The 25,294-nt window shown below is 40.8% G+C and overlaps 1 protein-coding gene across 1 annotated transcript in view; it reads left to right on the top strand.

Annotated features, from left to right (window-relative positions):
* The first annotated feature begins 3,461 nt into the window (after nucleotides 1-3,461).
* The window catches only part of LOC126395128 (ras-related protein Rab-27B-like), an 88,867-nt gene continuing 67,034 nt past the window's right edge, over nucleotides 3,462-25,294 (top strand). The window contains exon 1 of the mRNA XM_050052328.1: nucleotides 3,462-3,744. The gene's annotated coding sequence lies outside the window, so the exon portion shown is untranslated. The remainder of the gene's footprint in view (nucleotides 3,745-25,294) is intronic.

Below are 25,294 nucleotides of genomic sequence, written 5' to 3' on the forward strand. Positions count from 1 at the left end.
TTATTGACCCCATCAAACAAAATGGGGGCGCTAGAGAGCTAATTTCTTATCTAGGCCTAACCGCCATTTTGATTTTTACTAAACTTGGTAGATATGTAGAACAGGACGCCTCAAGGTGACTGGAGAAATTTAACTCTAATTGGCAACTGGGTGGCGCTATAACAACAGAAAGATGCTTAGAAATGGCTAAAATGCGACTGATCGCTGTGGCTCCCCCTGTGGACCAATGTTTTGTTTTTTTTCTAATTTTTGGTATGACTAAGTCATGGTATGGTATGTTACTGCAACAAGGGCTAGCCGCACCTTTCTCATGTGAACTACCAGTGCGCCCCACTTTTAAGTCAATATAACATATAAACACTTTAACTATCTGCCTTTCAGCGTGCTACCTCAACTACTAATGTACAGTTTTAGCCCACTATCTATCCCACTATTGGCAATGGTACTACTGTACTTTCAATAAAGCAATCGTACTATCAAATTCACAAAAACTCTGTCTGAATACATTGCTCTTCTTAGTGGGTTCAGGTGACTATTTAATCTGCAATTTCCTATGACCTGTATCACAAACACACACCATGTGAAACTGTACGTGGACAACTGTGCACTCAATGGGTATGGACTAGTGTGTATGATTGCAATCACAGTGGTTTGTCTTGTGTAAAAAAGAAGTGAGATCATTAATTCACTCATTCATAACATGCCTGGTCTGCTCATCAGAGTGCTTTACAAAATATAACCTGTCAAAAAAGTGTCCAAGTTTATTTCCTGTTACAATGTTTGCTAAAATCAAGCAGTAACAGGAAATGAAGCTGTTTCCTAGCAACCTTTTCCCAGTGCAGGGGTCTTTAGAGATTTATCTTTGGATCATGATGCACATTTTAGGTTATTTCTTAAAGTGTTTTCTTGTTGTTGTTGTTGTCCTACTTTGTTTCAGTGTAAACTTGCATGACACCTAAGTTTTTATATTTCATCACTGCATTAATATTTGATGCGGACCTTTGATATTTTTATAATGCACACTGGATCCATACGTTACACATCAGCATATTTGACCATCTTATTCCCAGTGTCGAAATGACTTGATGACTCAGAGCTTTGGGTTTAAAATGTATCACCTGTGTGAGATCAGATTTGCTGTTGAAGAAAAAACACTAACAGCAGCAAAGCTTCACCATGAAGTTTAAAACGAGAGCATCCTGTCATCTGCCGCAGCCTCCAATAACACCACCTCCTTCTTTTCATTTAATTTCTAATGTTTCTTTTATATTTAATCATGTAAAACAAAAGTACAAGAACTGTTTGTGTTTCCACCTGTTGAACATTCAGGCCACAGTGAATGAGGACGTTAAATGTCGGCGCTAGGACCCTGTGAGCTCACATATTTACATGTTTCACACACGACGCTGCCTTCACATGCTGCAGGAATGTTCAGTTTTACCTTACATTTGTGTGTATGGTGGCTTCTTATTTTGGTGAAGTGTGAATTTTCAGTTACCGGTCAGTAGAATAATAAAAGAGGTCCATGATTTTCACAAGAAGTGAAAAGTCTACAACTCTCGATTTGATCACTTTCAAAATGTTTTGGATAAATTTAAAAATGCAGTGATGGCATTCATGCTGAAAACAAGACTGCTTGCACGACTGACTCAGTTAAGCTGTTCATTTAAATTTGCTGTGGTTATATCTTTTTTTTTTTAAATATTCTTTAGTTTTTGTGATTTTTTACAAATAAAATTTAAATGTTAAAACGGTAAAAAAAAAAAAAAGGTAAATTATGGATAGATCATTCCAAAAACTGTAAAAATACAGTGTTAACAATTCCACAATTTGTGACGTTTTCATAGAACAATCTATAAAAATCTATAAACCCAACTAATTTTGTAAGCTATTTGAAATAAATTAATAATTTACTTAATTAGTTACAAGAAAAAATATTTGCTGGGTACCTTAGTTTACCAAGTATTGAAAATTAAGTTATTAAAGTGGTGTACTGAAAGTGAATATGGTTTTCTCATCTAACTCTCAGCAAGAAAGCGAATAAGCATGTTTCTAGCAAATGTTAAACTATTCAAGATGCAAATTAGACTGCGTGTAGATCAGAAAACTACAAAGTTCTTGGGATGTAGGCTAATAAGGGGCTAAATATACTAATACATGTTAAAGGGACAGTTTACGCCGCAAACAAAAACACATATTTTTCCTTTTCCTTGTAGTGCTTTTTATTGGTCCATTTTGTTTTGGTGTTGGTTGCCAACTGTTGGAGATATCAGCTGTAGAGATGTCTGCCAAGCCGAGTGCCATCTAGGTTTGTTATACTGGAGAGAAGGCAGACATCTCTACAGAAGATATCTCCAAACTCTGTAACTCACACCAAAATAATCTAAACTGATAAATAGCACTACAGGTAAGAAGAAAAATATGTATTACTGATTTTGGGGTGAACAGTCTCTTTAATAAAAAGCTGATGAAAAAGGACTCTTCTTACATGGCATAAGGATTGCTCCAAGTGCAACATTTATGGCAGGAAAATTTGCGCTTGTAATATATAAAACACAGGATATTTATTTATTTATTTGGATCCCCATTAGTCACTACCAAAGTAGCAACTACTCTTCCTGGGGTCCACACAAGCAAACATTACATCATAGAGTAAAACAAATATATAATTAAAAATCCAAGGCAAAAAGAAAAAAATACTACCAAAAAAAAAACAAAAACCCAGGAAAACTACAAAACAATAAGAAAAACAAACAAACAACCAAAACAAAAAGATTAAAACAAAATAGTCAGAGAAAATAAATAAATAAATAAAATGAATAATGAATTAATAAATAATAATATAAATAATGATAATACATGTATATTATTAATAATATTATATATATTAATATCAATATTATTGTATTATATATAATAATTATAATGGTCGTAATAATAATAATAATAATCATTATTATTATTATTATTATTATTATTATTATAAATTGTCAGAGATAAAAAATAATGAAAATTAATCAAATAAATAAATGAATAACATAAATAACGTTAATATTTTTAATAATATTATATATAATATCAATATTATTTTATGTAATAATAATAATAATAATAATAATAAATGTTTTTATTATAAATTGTCAGAATTTTTTTCAAAAAATCAGAAATCAGAAATCAGAAATAGAAAATTAAATGAATAAATAAATAATAACATAGATAATGTTAATATTTATTATTAATATCATATGCCATCATAATATTATTCAATAATAATAATAATGGTTACTATTATTATTGTTATAATAATAATAATAATAATAATTATTATTATTATTATTATTACATATAACATAATTGTGAAAAAAAGCAAAACAAACAAACACAAGCGCCTGTTTGCTAACGGTGAGAAATCCGACTTTCCGCGGAGTTCCTGAACGCGTCAGGAGCGTCAAACCTCCACCCCTCGAGGAAGCCGAGCGACATCCATCAGACTGGTTGCACTCAGAGAGGTACGCTCGAGCACTCTTCAGGCTGCACCCCAGCAAACACTCCGCCGGGCCGTCACGTCGAGCTCCGGGCAGCCTCGGTGATCTCTGCGCGGATTCTCCTCTCCATCAGGACCGTGGGAGAGATGCGACGTCTCGGAGGAGGAGGAGGAGACGAACTGGCCAGGCAGCAGCAGCAGCAGCAGCAGCAGACACCTGCGAGGAGGATCTGAGTTTGTTTCTGTAACGTCAAAGAAAGGTAAGTGCCAAAGAGAGGAGAAAGACGTGTCCCCGGATCTTCCCTCGAGCTCGGTCGTGCGTGGTGCACATTTGGTGGTTGTTTATCGGTGCGTTCCCGTGTTACTTGCCGTCTCCAGCATCAGTAGAAGGCAGGCGGTATGAGTCATAGCCCGGCGCAGGGCTGCTGGAGGAGCTGCTCAGGAGCAAAGTGTCTGCAGCCTCCAAAGCCACAGTGCGTTATGAGCCGTTGCACATGCAAAGCGCTGCACCTCGGCGCTGTTCAGGCAAATGACTGCGTGCTGTGTGTGTGTGTGTGTGTGTGTGTGTGTATATGTGGACGTGATCTGACATGCGTTTGTGGGTGTGCATGCACATGTGTGTACGTGGTAATTCACCTGGCGAGACTTTGGGCTGGAGTGTATGAGAGTGAAATTGGTTTGGGATGATATGAATTGAGGTGTTATGCATATCATAAATGTCATTTTTGAGGTCAAAGTTTGTGGACACCCCTGTTTAAATTTGGTATATGGCTGTTTTTGATGGTTTGGTTTGGGCCCATTAGTTCCAGTCAAGATGAGTGGCTCCCAACTGGTCCAGCCAGGGGGTCCAGATTTTTCCTTTGTCATTTGTTCAAGGTCCACACAGTTAAAAGTATTCTGTGTCATACTTTGGTTTGGTCATATAGTCATGTAGCTGTCTGTTGGTCACTTCAAAGTAAACGCTCTGTGCCAGAAGTTCACTGTACTTCAAAAAAAGTGTGTTATACAAACTTGACTAGTTCTCGAGTCACTTGTGGTTCATTCAGACTGGTCTCAGGACCCACTTTTGGACCAGGACCCACCAGTTGGAAACCACTGTTTTAGATGATAGCGTGTCGCCAACTCTGCGGCAACAGTTTCTTAGACACCTTTCTTGTTTCAACATGACAAAATGGTTCCCCCAGTCTGATGTTGGAGAACTTGCCCGGCCTCCACAGAGCCCTGAGGTCAATCACATGCGACACACTCCTCTGAAATCCCTGCAACCAGGTCCTACAATCTGCTACGGGAGCATGGGCGGATTAAGACAGTCAGCCACTGGGCACAGATATGCATAGGGCCCCACCACCTCTCCTACACAGGAACTATACACACATGCTGTGTCTCAAATCGTGTACTTCTGTACTTACACTTAATATTTTGAGTGCATAAGTGCATTCACACCTGGATGGTGCACTCAAAAGGGTCAAGAAGTTGAGTGTGGAACTAGGGACACTTCTCGCCCTCAATGGTCACCATCTTGGCTACGTACGGAAGGGGAGGGACCACTTTTCAAACTGGAAATGGCGGCCGAGGACTGTGTGACAGTGAACGTCGCTGCATTGTACAAATACATGTGTTTTTTTGCACTAAGCACCACTATGCTGTTGTCGGATATAAGCCAGCAGTGTGTTTATTGGGTTCATTTAGCAGTCTGTAATGATTTGATACCGCGAACAATAACGCGAATGCTAATGCTAGTTTGCTAACTAGCTAATTTGCGGTCGTCATTTCCAGTAAGAGCACAATGGCTGTGTTTGGTTTGAGACAACACAACCCTGTCGAAATTCGCGCACTACGAATGCTCTGTTAATGCTAGTTTGCTAACTAGCTAATTTGCAGTTGTCATTTCCGGTAAGTGCACAACGGCCATGTTTGGTTTGAGACAACACTACCCTGTTGAAATTTGCGCACTACGCCAATAAGTGCATAGTGCACATAGTATACTACATGGAAGTGTACTAATGGAAATATGTGATTTGAAACACACCGACAGACTTTGTGGTGGTTTTGTATCTCCTTGTAGTCGTTACGCATCTTTTGGTGGTTTTGTGTCATTGTTTCCTTTTCTGCAACTAATTCTGAACCATTCAGAGCATTTTGACCCAAAAATAAATTAGAATATCACATATGCCATACCGTCTCATTCACGACAAAATCGGTATGATTTTTAATATCATTTTAAATGTCATATGAAAAATATATATCCTGACACTTGTGATATTTCATCTTGTTGACATATTGACGTCATGCTGTTGCCCACGCCAACAACAAGCATGGCTGAAAGCGAACCTATTACTCACTCTGCGGTGACACCGGTGCCTCCATGTGCAGAGTTGAAAAATAAGAGACGGTTATACGTAAGCACATTTACTCCAACAGCCAAAAACAAGATGGCAGTTGTTTCAGTTTGTTCAAAATAGTTATAGTCCACGAGACTCTTGTGCGCTTTCATCAGCTTGCTGTAACGTTAGGAGGTCTGGAAGACGAGGTGATTTGTAACAACGATTGTGTCCACACCACCGGGAAAATTGGCCCCATATTGGATCATGTCTAGTATAAATTTTAATTTTCTGATGATACGTGATGCCTGCAGGTTCATCCAACCACTTGTGTATGGTCAAGCTGCTCTGTTTGCAGTTCCAGCAGTATATGGATTATCACTTCCTGCCTTACATCTGAATTGTGAGCGTCATTATAGTCACATGATTGCAAATAAGCTATTGAAAGTTGTGTATATAATGGTAGGAGGCCCCGATGAATGCAAAGCTGGTCTGCAATGTCTGTGCTATCATTTCATCAGAGTAGCTCATGGGGCCCCATTTATTTTTTTTCTTTAAGAGATTGCACATGCTGTGAAAGGTCCAATTTTGTTTTTATCGTCCATCAAAAAAATGAGAAAGATACTGACAAAAATTTGAATAGCTCTTTAGGCCCATTAGCGTGCACTTCTGAGATGCCCCATTATCAATATCTGTTCATGAGGTCAAAATAATACCCTTGGAACATCATACATTCATTCATTTACTGTAACATCTTATCCTGTTGGGGGTCGCCGACCTTGGACGATGCCCTGGACAGGTCACCAGACTATCACAGGGCTGACACATAGAGACAGACAACCATTCACACTCACATTCACTCCTACGGCCAATTTAGAGTCACCAATTAACCTGCATGTCTTTGGACTGTGGGAGGAAGCCAGAGTACCCTGAGAAAATTCGTGCTGCATTGGCTGCAGAGAGTGGTGTTGAGGGTGACTATTGTTTTTAGAGCTCCTCATCTGTACATGTCCGAGTCATGTATTTGGTTAAACCCCTTTAGTGTACACATGTCCTCAGTCTCTAAATGCTATAGATCTGTCTCTGTGTAAGATTTTTCAGCGTCTGTCACAAATTACATACCACGACTTGTCTGCACTCGCCGCTCGTTTTACTGTAAACTGTTCAGCAAGGTGTTTCCCTGAATGAGATCTAATATTTCAGATACACACTCGTGGGAAGCTCCCTTGCTACTGTGACAGTAATGAGCATCTGTCTGTGTCCCATAGGCAGACTTGGGGTATCTGTTGACTCATAAATCAGTTTGTAAACAAAGATGGAAGGAGCAGAGGTAATTAGTGGAAGCAGCCTTTATTGGTTTGGTAATGCACTCAGCGTCCCCTGAGCCGTTGGCAGCTTTATTGTTTCACGTCTCCAGCATCAATCCAAGTTGATTCCTCGCTGATGGACTCATAATGGAAATTACAGATTACATTTGGCTCGTGGGGTTGTCGTGTCTGCCGGTGTTATTATACACTGAAGGCCTCGACTTCCTTAAAATTGCTATTCATTTGTTGAAATTTCATAAAAAGATGAATTAATCAACAAAAACAGAGCAAAAGCAAGAGAGATGTGGCTGCAGCAGATGCTCACTGTCAAGGGGTTTTCAGTTTTTACTCCTGTGTCTACATTACCACCAGCAGTCCTCCATGATGCTGCATTCATGTGCTGTGAGATTAAATGTGAACAACATGGGGGAACTGTTCACTTCACTGGTCTCCATCCCCAATCTTTCTGTCTTATTTAAAGCCATACAGCGTGTACTCGTGACTCTATGTCTGTGAAGTCCTGAGCAGTTGAACTGAAGAGTACTCCTCAGACTGTTTCACTGCAATAGTTTTCAGAAAGCTGTAGTTTTAAGTGAAAATCTGTCACACAGATGTATGCACGTTACACTGCTAAAGAACCCCACAGCTCCCAACACCTGATGCTGAGAGCAGCCCACAGGCAGACTCAGCAGGGAGACGCTCTGGGGGATGACACTTGCCATCATGTCAGTAATTGAAACTTCTGGCTGCTGCTTAATTTGTGACCCTGTAGCTCATGCGTAAAAATCATGTATAAATAACCAGGTTACTTATGTTCCATACAAGCGTCACACCTGGATAAGACTCATTACTGAGATATGGCAGCCTACTCTGTGCACAGGTGTCTCCTCAACTCCAGTCATGTAGTCAGTAAGTCTAACAAAAGATGTAAACTATGAATTGCACTCTGAAATTAGAATGAAAATAATTAATGTCAGGAGATCAGGACCAATCCTGCTTTTATTAAATTACCAAGCCTACATTTTAGCTATAAATCGGGATGACCCCTGGAGCCACAAAATATTAGGGATGTGACGATACATCAGTCTGGATTGAAATTCAGTGGACAGCAATCCAATATCATTGATGCAAAGTGAAAACATCAATACGTATTGTCATCTTTAAGATATACCCTTATTTTAAAATTCCCATGGCACGTCTATGTCACCATTTTCATCCAAGCGCACCTCCTTCTTAGACATTCAAACAGTGTTAGTGGCCCCACGCCAGACAGATGATGGTTAGCAGCCAAGAAAAGACAACGAGGATATTAACTGATATCATCTCGTATCAATCGGAAGTCCCTGAATTGAATTGAATCAAAATCGTACGATGGCGGACTTTCTATCAGAAAATATTATCCAAAGAATCAATATAATGTTGTATCGCACGATTTCCATCCATTTTCAACTGCCTATCCGAAGCCGAATCGCGGGGCCAGCGGGCTGAGCAAATTATTCCAGACGTCCCTCTCCCCAGCGACGCTTTCCAGCTCCTCCTTGGGGATCCCAAGGCATTCCTAGGCTAGATATGTCATCCCTCTAGCATGTTCTGGGTCTGCCCTGGGGCCTCCTACCAGTTGGATGTGCTCGGAACATCTCTAACAGGAGGCGCCCAGGAGGCATCCTAATCAGATGCCCGAACCACTTCAACTGACCCCTTTTGATGTGGAGGAGCAGCGGCTCTACTCCGAGCTCCCTCTGGATGTCAGAGCTCCTTACCCTATCTCTAAGGCTGAGCCCAGCCACCCTTCAGAGGAAACACATTTCGGCCGCTTGTATCTGCGATCTCATTCTCTCGGTCATGAACCACAGCTCATGACTATAGGTGAGGGCTGGGACGTAGATGGACTAGTAAATCGAAAGCTTTGCCTTCTGGCTCAGCTCCCTCTTCACCATGACAATCTGGCAATCGGTTACAGTGAACAAAAGTAAATGTAATTGCATTTGTTGCGGCAGCTAACAGTTGTATTGAAATTAGGAATATAAAATGTTTGTTGTGCTTACATCTACACTTTTTATTGAGCTTGTATAATTATTTTGGGAATTACGCATGACTGATATGTTTAAATTAACATTTAAAAAGAAATCTCATGCACCCCAGCAATATTTCAAATTAACCCTAGGGGCACCCTTACTGCCTTTTGAGAAACACTGTCGTATTGCAATGAAACTTGTGATTTACAACACCACAAAATATAAAAAAAAGTCACTTTCATTGATAAGCCAGTGAGCAGCAGTATATGATTGCGTGTGAATGCAGTTAGATGTCGTTTTGCATCTATTTCACCTCTAAACTGTTGCTTTGTTTAAAACTTGCTACAACAAATTGAAATCCAAACCACTCAGCAAAAGATCCACACTAACATTATAATAGGACACTATTTAAAATATTAAAGAAAATCAGCACTTTATATTTTCCTAATGCAGAGCCAATTAGCTGTAAAAGATACCTAAATTGCGTAATTGATTTTAATACTGGCCTAAAGTGTTCTTTGCAAGTTGTATGTAGAAATAAAATGAGTATTGGATTAGCGTAGTTTTAAGTCTTAAAAGATGAACAACCTCTCAGGTCTTCCTCTTCCTCTCTCCTCTCTCCTACCTGCTCGGTCTGCCACCTCCTCTTCCTGCAGAGGGCTCTTGATTGATAGCAATCTGACTGAGATAACAATAATCTGGAGTCACATTCAGACTGTTTGCTCATGTTCAGGCCTGTAGGCCTTTCCTGCCACTGTCATTTAGTTTTCACGAGGTGGATCAGCAGTTTCCATGGTAATGCCTGAAGATCCAGTTGTACTTTAGGGGTTTATCCAGAGAGAATTACAGCCTGTGAGAATACAGGTTGGATGTGTTGCTGTGATGATTCTCTGACCTTTTAACTCTGGGACGGCTCTCCCTAACCAGTATGCCCTTTTCTTCTCGCTCTCTGTCTTTCTCTGTCTCTGTCACTGCCTCCCTCTCCTCCGCCTCCTGCCACCCACCTGCAGTGTATTGACCAGAAACAGCAGGATTCAGCCTTCCTAAGATGATTAATGCATAGATAAGATTGCCACCTGATAGCGAGGGCCTGACTGCAGTAACACTCCAAGTCAAGCGTGGAGTGTGTGCTGTCCTGATTGGCTGTCAGCAGAATTAAGTTTTAGTGATAGAAATGTTTCTTGGCAGCAACAATCTGGTTGAGTTAAAGCTTGATTGCCGGTTGGAGCCAAAGAACCAGACTGTGAGAAGTTCACTGGAGACAGTACTTCTCAGAAGCACCAAATTATAGCTGGCATTTTCAACCCACACCAAAGCAGCTATAATCAATATTCGTTATAGCCTATTAATAATGGATCACATGACTACGTGTATGTGAAAGGGGTCGCCTGTAGTGATGAATCCACAGAGACTTCTCCCCAGCTTTATGATGTCTATTGGTTTGGTTTTTCTGACTGCAACATTTCTGTTTTCGTACATCCTCACTGCTGTCATCAGCATTTCCAGCAGCAGCAGGCAGGTAATTTCAGTGATAAAGCTCTGATGAACCGACTACATTACCTGCTTAGCACATAGTTGAGCCCCATTTCCACCGACCACTACAGTATAGTTCAGTTCAGTACGCTTTTTTTCCCATTTTCACTGTGAAAAGTTATGGATGGTACCAATAGAACCGTTCATTATCGTCACCATGTTTGGTCCCCCCTCTGTTGGAGTACCTAGAGCACAGATTTGGTACTAAAAGGTGGAGCTGTGAACACTGCAGTCTGTTGATTGGTCAGTAGCGCATGGTCACTCTGATCAGGGCTGAATTTCACTGCGACAACTCTGACCTTCACTCTAGTTTTTATGTGACATACACTTTTAGTAATGAGTGGATCTTCAAGCGTTTATATATATTAATTTCAACTGCATTATGTGAATTGCATATATTCTAATCCTCACTTGGAGAAAAAAAAAAGCATTGTGGAGCGTTGTTCCTGTGGGCTCCGGCAACACTAAACCCCCAAGTTTGCCTTTGAAGAACTATGTGCACAAACCTTCTAATTTTAAATATCCCATGGAGAGAGACTGTCACTGCAGCCTGTTCTATTTTGTTCTGAAAATGTAAGTGTGCAGCCTTGTTCTGTGGACGATAAACAAGGTGCAGACTGATAAAGGAGAAAGTGCTGGACGGAGCATTGAGTGACAACAACGTTGCCATTCATTTAAGAGTACTGTTTGCGTTGGAAACTCGAGGGTCTAGGTGCCATGTCTGAAGGGTTACTTTTGGTTCCAAAGGTACCATGCCGAAAGTGTTTGGTGGAAACAGGGCTTTAGAGACCAGCTGGTGAACATATCACAGCCTTTAAGACCTTAAAAGCCTGATAATGTCTCAGGAGGACGTAACCATCATGATGTTACCCATTAATTTGTGGACTCCCATTTTTCCCATTTTGAAGCCTTGACTTTGGAATTTTAACCGTTACCATATTTGATTTTAGGAGCCTGAAGTGATGTGAAGTGACTATATTTGGACAAAAGGGTGGAGCTAACCCAACTGCTGCCTGCTAGCTTGGGTAGCACCATAGAATGTGTATAAAGATTGGCCATGCATCTCCACTTCCTCCCACTGTACATAAATCCCAAATGCCAAAATATCCTGGATACAGCTACTGCCATCTTGTGCTGGTGACAGATGATCACACATTATGGCCAGATGGCAAGCTAATCAACAGGCAGGTGATCTTTGGGATTGAACCTCTGTGAAATTAACAATATTTTGGTTAGTCACCATGAGTGTCTCTCATAACTGTAGCAACTGACAGAACAGAACAGACAGATTTTAATTGGTTAAGGTTTGATACACGGTGCAGTTTGGACACTGCCACATTGTCATGATACATGATAAATACACAAATTGAAAATGAAACTGATATGAAAATGAGTTGCAGCCATTTTTGGAACCAGCCCAACCATGTGTGTTGTTTTAAGCTCCCTGTAGTGGTTGTAGTTGTCCTTTGGTGTGAGGATGGTGGTGCTGTGACACATTCAGGTTAACAATTTGATCTCGAGTGTCTCGCTCAGTTCAGCCAGTCAGTTCGGATAATTCACAGCCGGATAAGCAGGAGAGGGGGCGAGGGAGAGAAAGGATTTAGAAGACTTAGGATGACAACTGAACTGACACACTAAGAAAATTCAACACATGGTATTCAACTGTTGAGCAACTTCCATGCAAAAGTACAAAAGCTGCAAGCTTTTGGAAATGTCTTCTGCTGCAGTACAAACTTATTGTAGCAGAAGAAGAACCAGAAAAGAGTTGCACAACAGTCAACATGACTTTTAAGGTTGTCCATCTGTCTCATCCTTGTGAACATGATATCTCAAGAATGCCTCAAGGGAATTTCTTCAAGTTTGGCAAACGGTCACTTGGACTCAAGGGGGCGGCCGTGGCTCAGAGGTAGAGCAGTTAGGTCATTCATCAATCAGAAGATCTGCAATTCGAGCCCTAGCTCCTCCAGTCCGCATGTTGAAGCATCCCTGGGCAAGATACTGAACCCCAACTTGCTTCCGATGGCCTTTCCAATGTTGTGTGAATGCTTAGTGAGTAACAGGTGGCACCTTGTATGGTAGCCTCTGCCACCAGTGTGTGAATGTGTGTGTGAATGGGTTAATGTGATGTATTGTAAAAGCACCTTGAGTGTTCAGAAGACTAGAAAAGCACTGTACAAGTGCCATTTACCATTAAAACGAATTCGATTTTGGTGGTGATATGTGAAAGGTCAAGGTCCCTGTGATCTTGTCCGTCTCATTCTTGTGAACGTGATCCCTCAAGGACACCACGAGGGAATTTCTTCAAATTTGACACAAACGTCCACTTGGACTGAAGGATAAACTTATTAGTATTTTTTGGTTGAAGGTCAAAGGTCAAGGTCAGTGTGACCTCACAAAATATGTTTTTGGCCAGAACTCAAAAATTCATATGCTAATTATTATTACAAAACTTCACTGAAATGTCTGATAGGATGAAATAATGATGTAATGGCATTTTATACCCAAAAGGTCAAAGGTCTGCTTCACTGTGACATCATAATGTTTTGCATAAAACACTTCATTGGTCATTACTCAGTGTCATATCTCAGGAACATAAGGGGAAATATTTGGTCAGATAGATTTACGGGTTACACAAATCTTGGGTGCCCACCTTGAAACTGTGCTGATTGCATAGATCTTCTGTGCGATTGGGGGGACAATGTGTATGAAAGATCCATGTTTTCACAGACATAGATGTCACCTGTAAGAGAAACTTGACTGATATACGGAGGCATACAACTGGGGGGTGGTAATTGTTGTTAAATTACTACACGTGTACCGAGAGGTGGCACGAAACCATACAAAGGCGATGACGCAATTAGACTTAAATGTAATGGGTACCCTTTTCTCAGACTAGTTTAGATGTATATTTGACATTTCTGTACTACGGTAATTTATTGGCGAACATAAGTTGCTGATGCTGATGTACGGCAAGAAGCTGGATTAGCTAATATCAGCCCAGCCAATTTATTTGTCTAGCTCTATTCCCGAGACTGTTCACGAGAAAGTTTGCCACATCACTGAGAGAGACAGACAGTAGGTCTGAGGAATGGACTGATTGAAAGAGTGAGAACAGAAATGTGGGTATGAGTATGATCAATAATGAAGGCTGTTCTTCTGGACAGTAAATCAGCTCGGCAGTACATTCTCTCCCCTCAGCTGCCACTTTTATCCTCACTCATAAATACCATGGATTACGGCTTGTCATGATGGGGAACTCCTCACAGTGTAGTGCTGGTTTAATGATGGAGGATACTGTTGATTTATATACAGCACAGGCACACTGTTCTCTGAGGTATCTGTAAGATGATAGATGCTGTTTGTACATCCTTGATATCAAATCAGGAAACATTTGCAACTCGATAACATGAAACTGTCATTTTGAACAGAGTGTTTGTTTTTAATGAAAAAATAACACTTCCTCCTCATTTATTACGTTTGACTGCTCTTTCATGCATGAGCCAAATGAAGTAATGTTTTAAAATTTACTTCTCTATGCGTTTTGCTCTCAATTATTCTAGTTTCATGTAAGCTAGATTTCACCCAATTTGAATTAGGCTAAATATCTGCTTTCTTCCTGAAAATAGTGACTAAATGGTCAATGGACTGAACTTGTATAGCGACTTTCTTGTCTTCCGACCACTCAAAGCACTTTTACACTACGTTACATCCACCCATTCACACACACATTCACACACTGGTGGCCAAGGCTAGCATACAAGGTCTCACCTGCTACTCAGTAACCATTCACACCGATTTAACAGCCATCAGGAGCAATTTGGAGTTCAGTATCTTGATATTTCAACATGTGGACCGGAGGAGCCGGGGATTGAACCGCCCATCTTCCGACCTAACTGCTCTACCTTTTTCAGTGTCTGCTAATGTCATTCCCCCCCAATTACCCAACAATCTTCAACTCCAAAGGCCCCCTACACACCATGTCCGCAGTTGTTGCACATTTAAAAATAAATACAACCTGATGTTGTGTCAATCACATTTACACACCGACTCCAAACCTTTCATCTGTCGTTAAAGTTTTCAGTAAAGGTATGATTTTCTATGATTTTTGTATCAATCAAAAGCCTTTTAGAAGTAGTGAAGAAAACGTAGCGTAACCTGCAGGACACATACATCTGCAACAAGAGAGAGGAAAAGGGCAGAGGTGGACAGAAGGCCAGCAAGACAAAGAAGTGGAAGTATATGGAAGCAGTAGCAATGATGATGCTTATAGTAGAGTGCAATTTATTAGCTATAAGGTATCATTTCACAACTCAGGAAGCTGCAGTGCCAAATGTAAAAGACACGGTCAGAGAATGGCAACAGCCTGGGGAGGTAACTCTAGAAGAGGGAAGCAGGGAGCAAATGTGCCTACATTTTTCCTTGTATCGTAGGGCTGCAAAAATTAGTCGACTAATTGATAACTAATTGACTATTAAAATAATCGGTGACTATTGTAGTAGTCGACTAATCAGTTTGAGTCATTTTTCAAGTAGTGGTAAATGGTAAAAAAAAAAAGTACTATAAAAGTACCCCAAAATACTCTTATTGCAGCTTCTTATGTTCAAATATTGGCAGCTTTACACACACTCCCATGACGGTGAACTAAAACCCTTTGGCGTGAGTACGTAACAAGACATTAGATGACATAATTTTGGGGTTTGGGAGAGACAGACCGACATTTTTCAACATTTTAACACATATTTTGATAAAATGATTAGTCGACTAATCGAAGAAATAATCGACAGATTAGTCAACAATGAAAATAATCGTTAGTTGCAGCCCTATTGTATTGCGGATTTTCACATACATCGGATTTCATATATCCATTGTGTAGAACCCTTTTAAACTGGGGGCTGCTGTTTTAAAAGTGTACAGACAGTGTCCCAGTGGTCTTCCAGCCCCTTATTGAGGTCTTCCTACAGGCAGGCTGCTTATCCATGTTTAGTAAGTCCAGGTATTCCTTCAACCAAGAGTCCCTCATGAAGCAGGCTGCTTTACGCTCCTTCCAGTTTAGAAGAGTTATTCTCTTAATAGATAAGCAACACAGTGTCCATAGGCGCTGGACAGTTGCTCCAACAACATGGTTGTCCAACTTCAGGCCCAACAAGGATACTTCGGGGCACACTGGGAAATCAAGACATTTGATGACATTACATTGGGCTTAAGGGAATTGTGATGGACATTTTCAAAGTTCTCCTCGAGACCAAATGATTAATTGAGAAAATATTTGTCAGATTAATCAGTAATAATCTTGTCATGTTTAGGAATGGGTGGTCACACTGGGATGGTTTTTAAAGCAGCGCCTCTGTTTGTATGTAACAGGTTGTACGTTGCTGACGTTGATTAATAATTCTTGTAACAGCGAATGTTATTAAATTCTTGGCAGAGAGGATGAAAGCATCTGATCAACAAGGGAACCAGAGAGCTGAGATCATTTTTAGATGAACTGACCATGAATTAATAAGCTGAAAAGTAATGAGATCTATATGCCACTGCCAAGAATGCACCACGGGACTCAACACAATCTGTACTTGTTTGTCTCTTTCTCTCATCTTTCATTCATTTTATCTTTTTGCCTCTTTCTTTCTTTCTTTCTTTCTTTCTTTCTTTCTTTCTTTCTTTCTTTCTTTCTTTCATGTGTTAGACTTCTTTTATTTGCTCCTAGAAATTTGCAAGATGAAAATGATTCAGTCTCTTTCTTTGTGTGACCTGTTTTCACAGGTTGTGATCTCTTTTAAAAAAAATACCTTTGCATCAAACAGGCTTTGAGGCAGAGGTGTGGGCACCTGCCAAACCTCTGTACACCATTTGTAATGTCGTCTGCTTCTGTTGGAAACTTTGACATTTAGATTTTTCTGCACAATATATGTTTTTTTATATTTTCTTATCGCTCTCCCCACTTTGACAGACAGGAGTCGGGCGAGGGCAGATTGATCCTCTATTACACTGCTGCCTTGACATTTTGTGATTTGGTACCATCCCTGTTTTTTTCTTTTTTTCTTTCTTGCCACACCGTAGGAGGAAAAGGTTTCTGTTTTAGCCCTTCAGAAGGACACTTCTGCAGAATTGGATTCATATTTTCTTTTACCGCAGAGCTAAATGAGCCTGGTGGAAGAAAATGGGCACAAAATATAAAATGTCACTTCATCCAAGAGCTGACTCGGAGTTTTAACTGGACTTTCTCCCTGGACTCAAACATAGAGGAAGTTAGATTCAAGTTTACAGTTATATGTGTGTATTAGAACACAGGAGATTCATTACGTACATGAATATATTAGGACTGCCAGGGCTGGAGGTTTAATTCCCGAAACCACAGTGGTACCATGTTGCCAGGGTTTGGAAACATAGTCCTCTAAAATAAAGACGACTACTCTTGACAACTTAAGGTGCTGACACACCAAACCAACATCAAAGAACTAGCGGCGACATAAGCCAACTGTTGCGTCGTCTACGTCGCCTCATGTCGCCCTGTGTCAGTTGCATTTGAACACACTACAAAGACTACATCCGACGGCCAAGTAGCATGTACGTTCTGCGCCTGCGTGAGAGAAAATAACGCAAAAAGGGAAGCCGGAAGTCTGAGGAATGCTTGAGATAAACAAAGTAGCGGCGTCCTGTCAGCCGAGTCCACGGACTATTACATCCAGACGGTCCCGGTGTTTCCTCCGCAGGCTACACTTCACTCAGCTGCCCGACAAACCGGCTGCTTCTTCCCACTTTAATCTGAATAACAAACCAGGACTCGGTGCTCCGGTAGGATCCAAACGGAGAGCCGGGGCTAGCTGGGAGGCTAGCGGAGGCTAACTGGCTGTGCTTCCCTCCGGTCATGCTGCGGCTATTCAGGTTAAAGTGGGAAGAAGCAGCGGGTCTGTCGGGCAGCTGAGTGAAGTGGAGCCTGAGGAGGAAGCACCGGTTAGCCCCGGTTTCACTACAGGCAGATTCACTGGCTACAGAGGCGAGGAATTAAAACCTGAACAGCCATCTCTCTCACCGACAAGCTCCACTGGCGATTCAACATGCTCAATTGGCCAAAAAGCCGCCGACGCCGAAGTGCTGACAGTGCAGGACACACCGCAAAAACTAGGGCGACAGACGCTCACCGACGGCCAACTGTCGGCTTGGTGTGTCAGGGCCTTTAGAGCAAGGCACTCACACTACCGGGGCTGGAAATTCGTTTCCCTAACCACCCTCAGCTACCAAACCTCCTCGTTTGATGTGATCACTAACGCTAAAAAGATTACTCGGTTGATAAACTAGTGGATTGACTTAAATTAACAGAAACTGTTTTAATAAATGATTAATAATTTATGTGTCAAGCACCAAACACTTATTTTGAGGATTTGTTTTCCACTTCCGCCTTAATTTAGGTCTTGCATCACTTAATCAGGCAAAACAAAACAGTTTTATTTATGCCTCTTAGATGGGCTTTGGGAACTCATGACAGGCATCTTATTAGTCCTCTGATAGATCGCTGTGTACAGCATGAACTGAGCATGTCTTATTGATGATTAAATTTTTTTTAGGGAGAGTTTATTTGTCTGGTAACCAGACAAAAGGAAGCTGCAGAAACGAATTGCAGCTTACTAATAATTAATTTAACCAGCAGCAGCAGTGGATGTATTCACAGACATGTGTTTGTGTATGTTTGTGTAGTTCTCTCAAATGTTAGCTCTTCCTCATTTGGGTGTATGTGATGGTGTTTTTGGAATATGGATATGAATATTTCAGTATAGTAAATGTGAGATAGTGATGCTGTATATTGACCAGTATTTTTTAAATATAATCATAGTTGAACATAATTTTGATTTTGCCTCTATTTGCCATATTGTGCTCTATATTGATACCATAAAATGCCTTAATAAATTGATTTTAACTACACTGCCAAGCCCACACGCTGCTGCTAAATCTGACCATCATGATAGATTGAAAATCTTGACTGTTAAGGTGGGTTCCTCATAAAATGCTGCACCTGCCTCAACAACCTGTTAGTAGGTATTTGCCTCAGTAGTTTAATCTGAACTTTTATTTGTATTCAACTCACTGAAAAAGCCTTTTAAATTTTTATTGGAGATCAACCGTGTCAGACGTCTTCTCCTTTTAAAGTTCTAAGGGCCGTGAGGTTTTCATGTTACTCGTGTTGATCCCTCGTCTCCCCTCTCTTGCTGTGAGGAGCGTGCTTGATGTACGTCAGAAGTACTCCGCGCTGCGCATCGCAGGGACGGCTTCAAGGGAAAACTGTGCTAGTTTGAAAACAAGCGAATCCAAAGAGAGCTGAGTGAGCGAGGGGAGAGGGAAGAGGCAGGGATGAATGAGGGGAGAACAAGGGAATGGGGGCAAAGAGAGAAAGAGATAAGCAGAAAGAAAGGATGAGAGTTAGGGTTGCACTGAGTAGTTCAAAGGTTTGAGGCTTCATTCATAATATTGACATTCAGATACTGTTCAGCTTTTTTCTTTTTGGCATGTCTGTTCTGTCTGTTTAAACTCAGTATTTCTGCACAGATGCCGATGGAGATCAGGTGACAGTAATGTTATTAGTGGGTTGCACCGTGTTGTAGTAGTTAGCAATGATGCTTCACAGCAAGAGGGTTCTGGGTTCGAACACGTTCTGTGTGGAGTTTGCATGTTCACTCTGTGTCAGCTGGGTTTTCTCTGGGTTTTCACGGTCCAAAGACCTGCATGTCATCAAAGACATGCACATCAAGTTAATTGCTGCTTCTATATTGCCTGTAGGTGTTAATGTGAGTGTGAATTGCTCTGTCTCTATATCTACGTTTCCACCATGCAGTTTGGTACGGTGCATTTCAGTTCCGTATGCATTTTTTCCTTACCTTACCTTAAATTTTAATGATAACTGTGACCATTCTATTAGTTTTTATTGTCCCTCCACTTTTAGTAATGAGTGGATCTTCAAGCGTTTAAAAAAAAAAAAAAAATTTTTATTGCAACCAGATTAAATGAACTGCATATTCTAGTTCTGCCCCTAACTAAGAATTTTCCAAGTCCACCAATAGTCGTCATTTAGGGCCATTAGTTAACAAGTCGCCTGCATGTTTACAATATTAATTATTAATAAATTATGCCTTTTGGGCGGGGCAACACAATGGTTTGAGTTGAAGGTGTGAGAAAGAATAGTATCAGTAACATTGTTAACACTGTGCTACATTACAGAGAAATACAAACCGTACTAATGAACCTTCATTAATATAGGCCTATATTTTATCTACAAGTGCACGTCACACACTGAGAGAGCTGCCTGTTAATGACGCTGTGGGCTAATGGGCATGTAGCTACTTCCATGTTTCAGATGATACGTCATGTTTGTAGTCGACCAATGAAGATGAGTTTACATATCACCTTGGGTTCGTCCTTCACCTTCTCAAAATGATCCCACACTTTGGATTTCCAGCCCGACATGTTATTAACTAGCCTGTGGAATAACCGCAGGTACCAGCCCTGAAAATTAACCTGACTCCTGTGTGACTGCTGAGCGTGGCCACTTCCTGTGTCTGTCCTTTCAAATTCAGTTCACATAGGTCCAGTCATATAGGTTTTAATTTATTTTGACAAGGTGCAGCTCCTAATAGAGTTTCACATTTGATTGTTTTTTTCTGCTACTAAGCGACCAGTGAAATCTAATCTAATGACCTCTCTGGTCGACTAACGTTTGGTTGTTTGGACCGAGGGTCTAGGTACCATGTTTGAAGGATTACTCTTGGTTCCAAAGGTACCATACCGAAAGTTTTTGGTGGAAATGGGGCTTATGTGCCAGCCCTGTGATAGTCTCCCAACCTGTCCAGGGTGTACTCCGCCTCTCAATATATATGCTCCAGCCCCCACGACCCTGAATAGAATTAGCAGTTACAGATAATGAATGATATTATTAGGATTAAGCTATTTGTAGAATAAGATTCCAGTGGTGGCTGCGTAGGATTGTTTCATACTTGTGTGATCTGAACATTTCCAGTAACTCCAGCGTGTTGCGAGGTCCAAAAGTCAAAATGTATTGAGAAAAGATCAATGTAACCATTTCTGAAATCTACAACATGTATTTAACCAAACAAAATCCATGTATGTTGGCATTTAACGTTTCAAATCAACAGTTTCCCCACAGTCAAAAAAACTGCTTGTTCACACACAAGTGGAGGCACGCACCTGTATTAATTAGGGGTCTAGCAGAAGTCTAACAGCACCATAAGTTAGGTTTATTTATTGAAGAATGTTAATTTAATAAGAAAAGAGACTGACTCTTAATGTGATGAATCACTTTATTCAAATTTAAGAATTTGTTCATGGATTTTTTTTTTAGAGTGATGACATGAAATATCAAGACAGACATTTGAGATTTAATTGGAAAACCTCAATAGAAGCTTCAAATGTTAAAACAAATGACATTTGATACAGCCCTGGTGAGTAACGCTAGAAGTTATTTGTGGTTGAAACACACTGCGAACCAAAGAACAAACACTGCCACTTAAGACATCCAGTCACGTCCAGTCACATCTTACATACTAGTTAGTCACGATTAGGGTGACTGGAGGAATATCATTACCATCTTTTACGTCATTTGATGTCAGAATGAAATATTGCTTTCTCACAGCAGACATTTTGACTTTGAATATCATGATATTTGGTTTTCTCTATATCTCCCAGGACTTAGACAAAAGGTTTTAAGTGATGTCATTGCATATAAATGTCATGATCCATCAAAACATGAGATGCAAACACCGGAGACTGAAGCTGCTGATGGTTCACAAAACAAGGTGTAACTGAGATGTGTCTTGCTTTCTGTGATGTGAGTTATAAGTATAAACCCAAGACAAAGCAAGGAAAGGAGGGAGGTTTAATGCATGGGAAAAGGGGGAGTGACAAAGATGAGAGAGAACGAGAAAAAAAGCAGAGAGAGGGAGGAAAGGCTAGTTGCCTGGTGACGGAGGCAGGAGGAGAGAGAAGGTGAAGAAAGGAGAGAAAACGAGGAGGAGGAGGTGGAGGAGGAGGAGAGGTGTGGAGTTGTTTTCCAAGTGCAAAGAGTTACTGGTCACGATGCCACATCTGCTGCTGCCATCCCTCCCACTGCGCTCTCTCTAGCTCTCTCAGAGAAGAGGTGTTGGCTCCCTGTTTTTACATATTGAATGATTTATGGTTTTAATTGTAATGAGGGTGTGTTTTCAGACTGCAGTCACATAGTTTTTACAAAGCGCCAGCTCAGGATTGGATATTTCTTCTAGTATTTATGAGTACGTCATGAAGATGTCCAATATTCACTCTTTTTTTGTAGCTCTGTTTTTGGTCTTTACAACTCCTGAGTGAAATATCTGGCCCCATTTACACCTGGTGTTAATGTGCGTCATGGGTGATCGGATTACAAGTGGACAGGTGTGAATGCACCCAATGCGTCCCCAGTGCGTCTTCAGATCCGATCTTTGACCACATTCAGAGGATGATGGGGCCTCGTATGGCCACTTCGTTCAGCAGTTTGTAGGCAAACATGTCCTGGGGCACATTAAAGGACCACTTACTCTGCTGACGCATGTACTCATTCACGCACTAATGGCACACTGCAATGCCCCCCCTTCTTTCTTCTTAGCGCTCCTCCCAAGAGCCCTTTTTTACAAAGAGATCACACTGCAGGCTGATACTACCTACCTCCTTTATCCCTCCTTTGCATTTTTACACAGAACCAAACGATGGCGGCATCATGCCACTCCAGTGTGTGATTATACACCACATCCCAGGATCCCGCAGTAGAAACAGGCAAGACGGGCAAGACGTAACATAATATGACATACAACATACCTGACTGCAGCAATTGCATGACATGTCAGTTTACGTTCTCTGTCATATGGTGGTCTCATCCTCTGCTCGGAGAGTAAGGAGCTCCTGAATTACCCAATTTTCCCAATTTGCAGACATTTACTACCGCTGTTCTTCTTCTTTGAGTTAGCCGCTAGCTGCTAACAGCTGCTTTCTAAATCTTCTGCAGTGGGTCGCCAACATAATATGTAATCAAAACATCGCACCCGTTCCACCCATGGTCACATCTTTCTAGCTTTACGTTTTACACAGAACTTGTTTTGGGGCTGTTATGACCTATGTTCCTGGCTCAGAGGTGGAACCACTCTGTCCTCCCTTTCTACGATTGTATCTTATATACAGAACAGCGAGGTGGCATAATGGCATGATATTCCCACCCTGAACAAGCAGTACGAAAGTAGCTAAGGTCTCTGTCCAACTATACGGTGTGAAAGTCAGTGATGGTCACATTTGTGTCCAAAACATGTCCGTGCGCTATTATGCCGCCATTTGTCGACTTCTTCTTCTACTTCTTCTATTTCTTCTACTTCTTCTATTTCTTCTTCTACTTCTACTTCTTCTTCTACTTCTACTTCTTCTTCTTCTTCTTCTACTTCTAGTTCTTCTTCTTCTACTTCTTCTTCTTCTTCTTCTTCTTCTACTTCTATTTCTTCTTCAACTTCTATTTCTTCTTCTTCTACTTCTTCTACTTCTATTTCTTCTTCTTCTATTTCATTTCAGGCAGACTAGACACAGGAAATGCATTGCCCCCTTGCCTTTTTTTCCTTTACACTATATTTCTACTGTTCCCTTTTTTTCCCCACACAGTCTTCCAACAGACCTTTGCACGGCAGACATTTTGACTTGTCATTGTATGAAAGTCCAGGTGGTGCTAGTAACATTAACCATGGCATCACTGAAATTCAGCCATCACTCATCTTTTCAAGCACCTAAATCTTTTATTTGTTGGAGAAAGACCCATCACTCCTCCCATAAACCGTCCAGACACCGGCATGCAGAGAACATACTAACCACATAACGGAGAACATACTAACCACATAACGGAGAACATACTAACCACATAATGGAGAACAAACTCCGTGACAACAGCCAAGACTGTTGTAGTTGGGCCCACTCACAGAATTAGTGTTAATTACAGCTGAGTACATTTGTCAGCGACAGAATCATTACAGTAAAGCAGGTGAAATCAACATTGTGTGACTAGAACGTTCACCTCCCACAGCTTCTTAAGACACTGTTTGTTATGTAAGTCAGCAGTTTCCAACCTAAGGGGCCACGAGATAAATGTCAGGGGTCGGTGGTGCCAGGCCAAGAAATAGTCCCCCACATAGAGCTAGTAAAACCACAGTATGCCATTTTTACACATTAAATAGCTTGTTAATTAGTAAGCTTTTAGAAGTGTTGGTGGATTTTGTTACCTTTGGATGAAGTCAGGCTTGTTGATTGCCTGCGCTCTCAGGCCTCATGCTAACAAAGCTAAGCTAACTGACTCATGGTAGTAGTTTCATATTCAATGGACAGGCATGAGAATGGTTTCAATCTTTTCATCTATCTTAGCACATGACCAAAATTCCCCTGCTGTCTGTTGTTGTCCTGGAGTTCTGGATTGATTTTTGTTTTTTCGTAGTTTACCACTTGGAATGCTTTAGTGAAAGCCTTGAATTAGATTAGATTTTATTGTGATATTGTGATCCACTTCCTCTTTCTTTTTTATTTAGCTCCCCCCTCGGCTCTTCCTCACACCCCCTCTTGCCCTCCCCTTCCATCCTCTGGTCCTTCCTCTCCTCTCCCTCAAACTCCTCTTCCCTCCTTCTCCGTTTGATCCTCCTCCCAGTCTCATTCTCTAACTTATCTCCTTCCCTCCTTGGCTGTGTTGTTTCCTCCTCCTCCTCCTCATTTGGGGACTCGTGACTCGTACGCTGAGCTCCAGCTGACGTGACTTTATTAAAGGTCAAACAGAGGCGTCTCTTTTTCTGTCACGTACATAAATATCATCAGCAGGGAGTGTGTAAAATGTGAGAAACAATAAAATCCTCCGGAAAATCACACACACACATTCACAGCACATGATGCTGAAGAAAACTCACAGTCCTCAAGCAGCCAAATTAAAATGAAGTCGTCACTACATCACTTAACAATATTAATGATCATAATAATCGTATTTCGCACTTTTCACAACAAAGTGCTTCACTAGACAATTGAAGCAGATTCATGAAGCAAAAGTACAAAATTAGTAAAAATAAGCTAACTATTAGAATAGAACATCACAGAACATACAAATAACAATACTGGTTGGTGTGGTTTAGGAAAAGTTCATGGTTTGGTCTAAATTACACAGTTTTGGGGGCACAATCCATGCAGGAAATGCAGCGATGTCTCAGTAAATAACAACTGCTTTTTGTGGCGCTATCCCGGCAGGAAATGCAGTGATGTCTTGGATAAAAGCAACTGCTTTTTGTGGCCCTATCCTGTAGTGTTGTCACGGTACCAAAATTGAGACCCACAGTACGATACCAGTGAAAGTATCATGGTTCTGAGTAGTATCACGATACCACAGCAAAAATGAGGCAGATGTGCCTTTTGTCATTTATAAAATATAATACATCAATGATATTTCAATGGAATAAATTACTTATTGACTTATTCATACTTCAAAAACAGCATCAATAAGTGATGAACATAGGGGGGATCAAAATAAAATAAATAAATAAAATAAAAATCAACCAGCCACCCTCCTCCCCTGACAAGTAAAGAACAGTCCCTTGATTGCTAAAGAACAGTCCC

The sequence above is a fragment of the Epinephelus moara genome, chromosome 9 (genome assembly GCF_006386435.1).
Source record: "Epinephelus moara isolate mb chromosome 9, YSFRI_EMoa_1.0, whole genome shotgun sequence".
In the NCBI taxonomy this organism is placed as follows: domain Eukaryota; kingdom Metazoa; phylum Chordata; class Actinopteri; order Perciformes; family Serranidae; genus Epinephelus; species Epinephelus moara.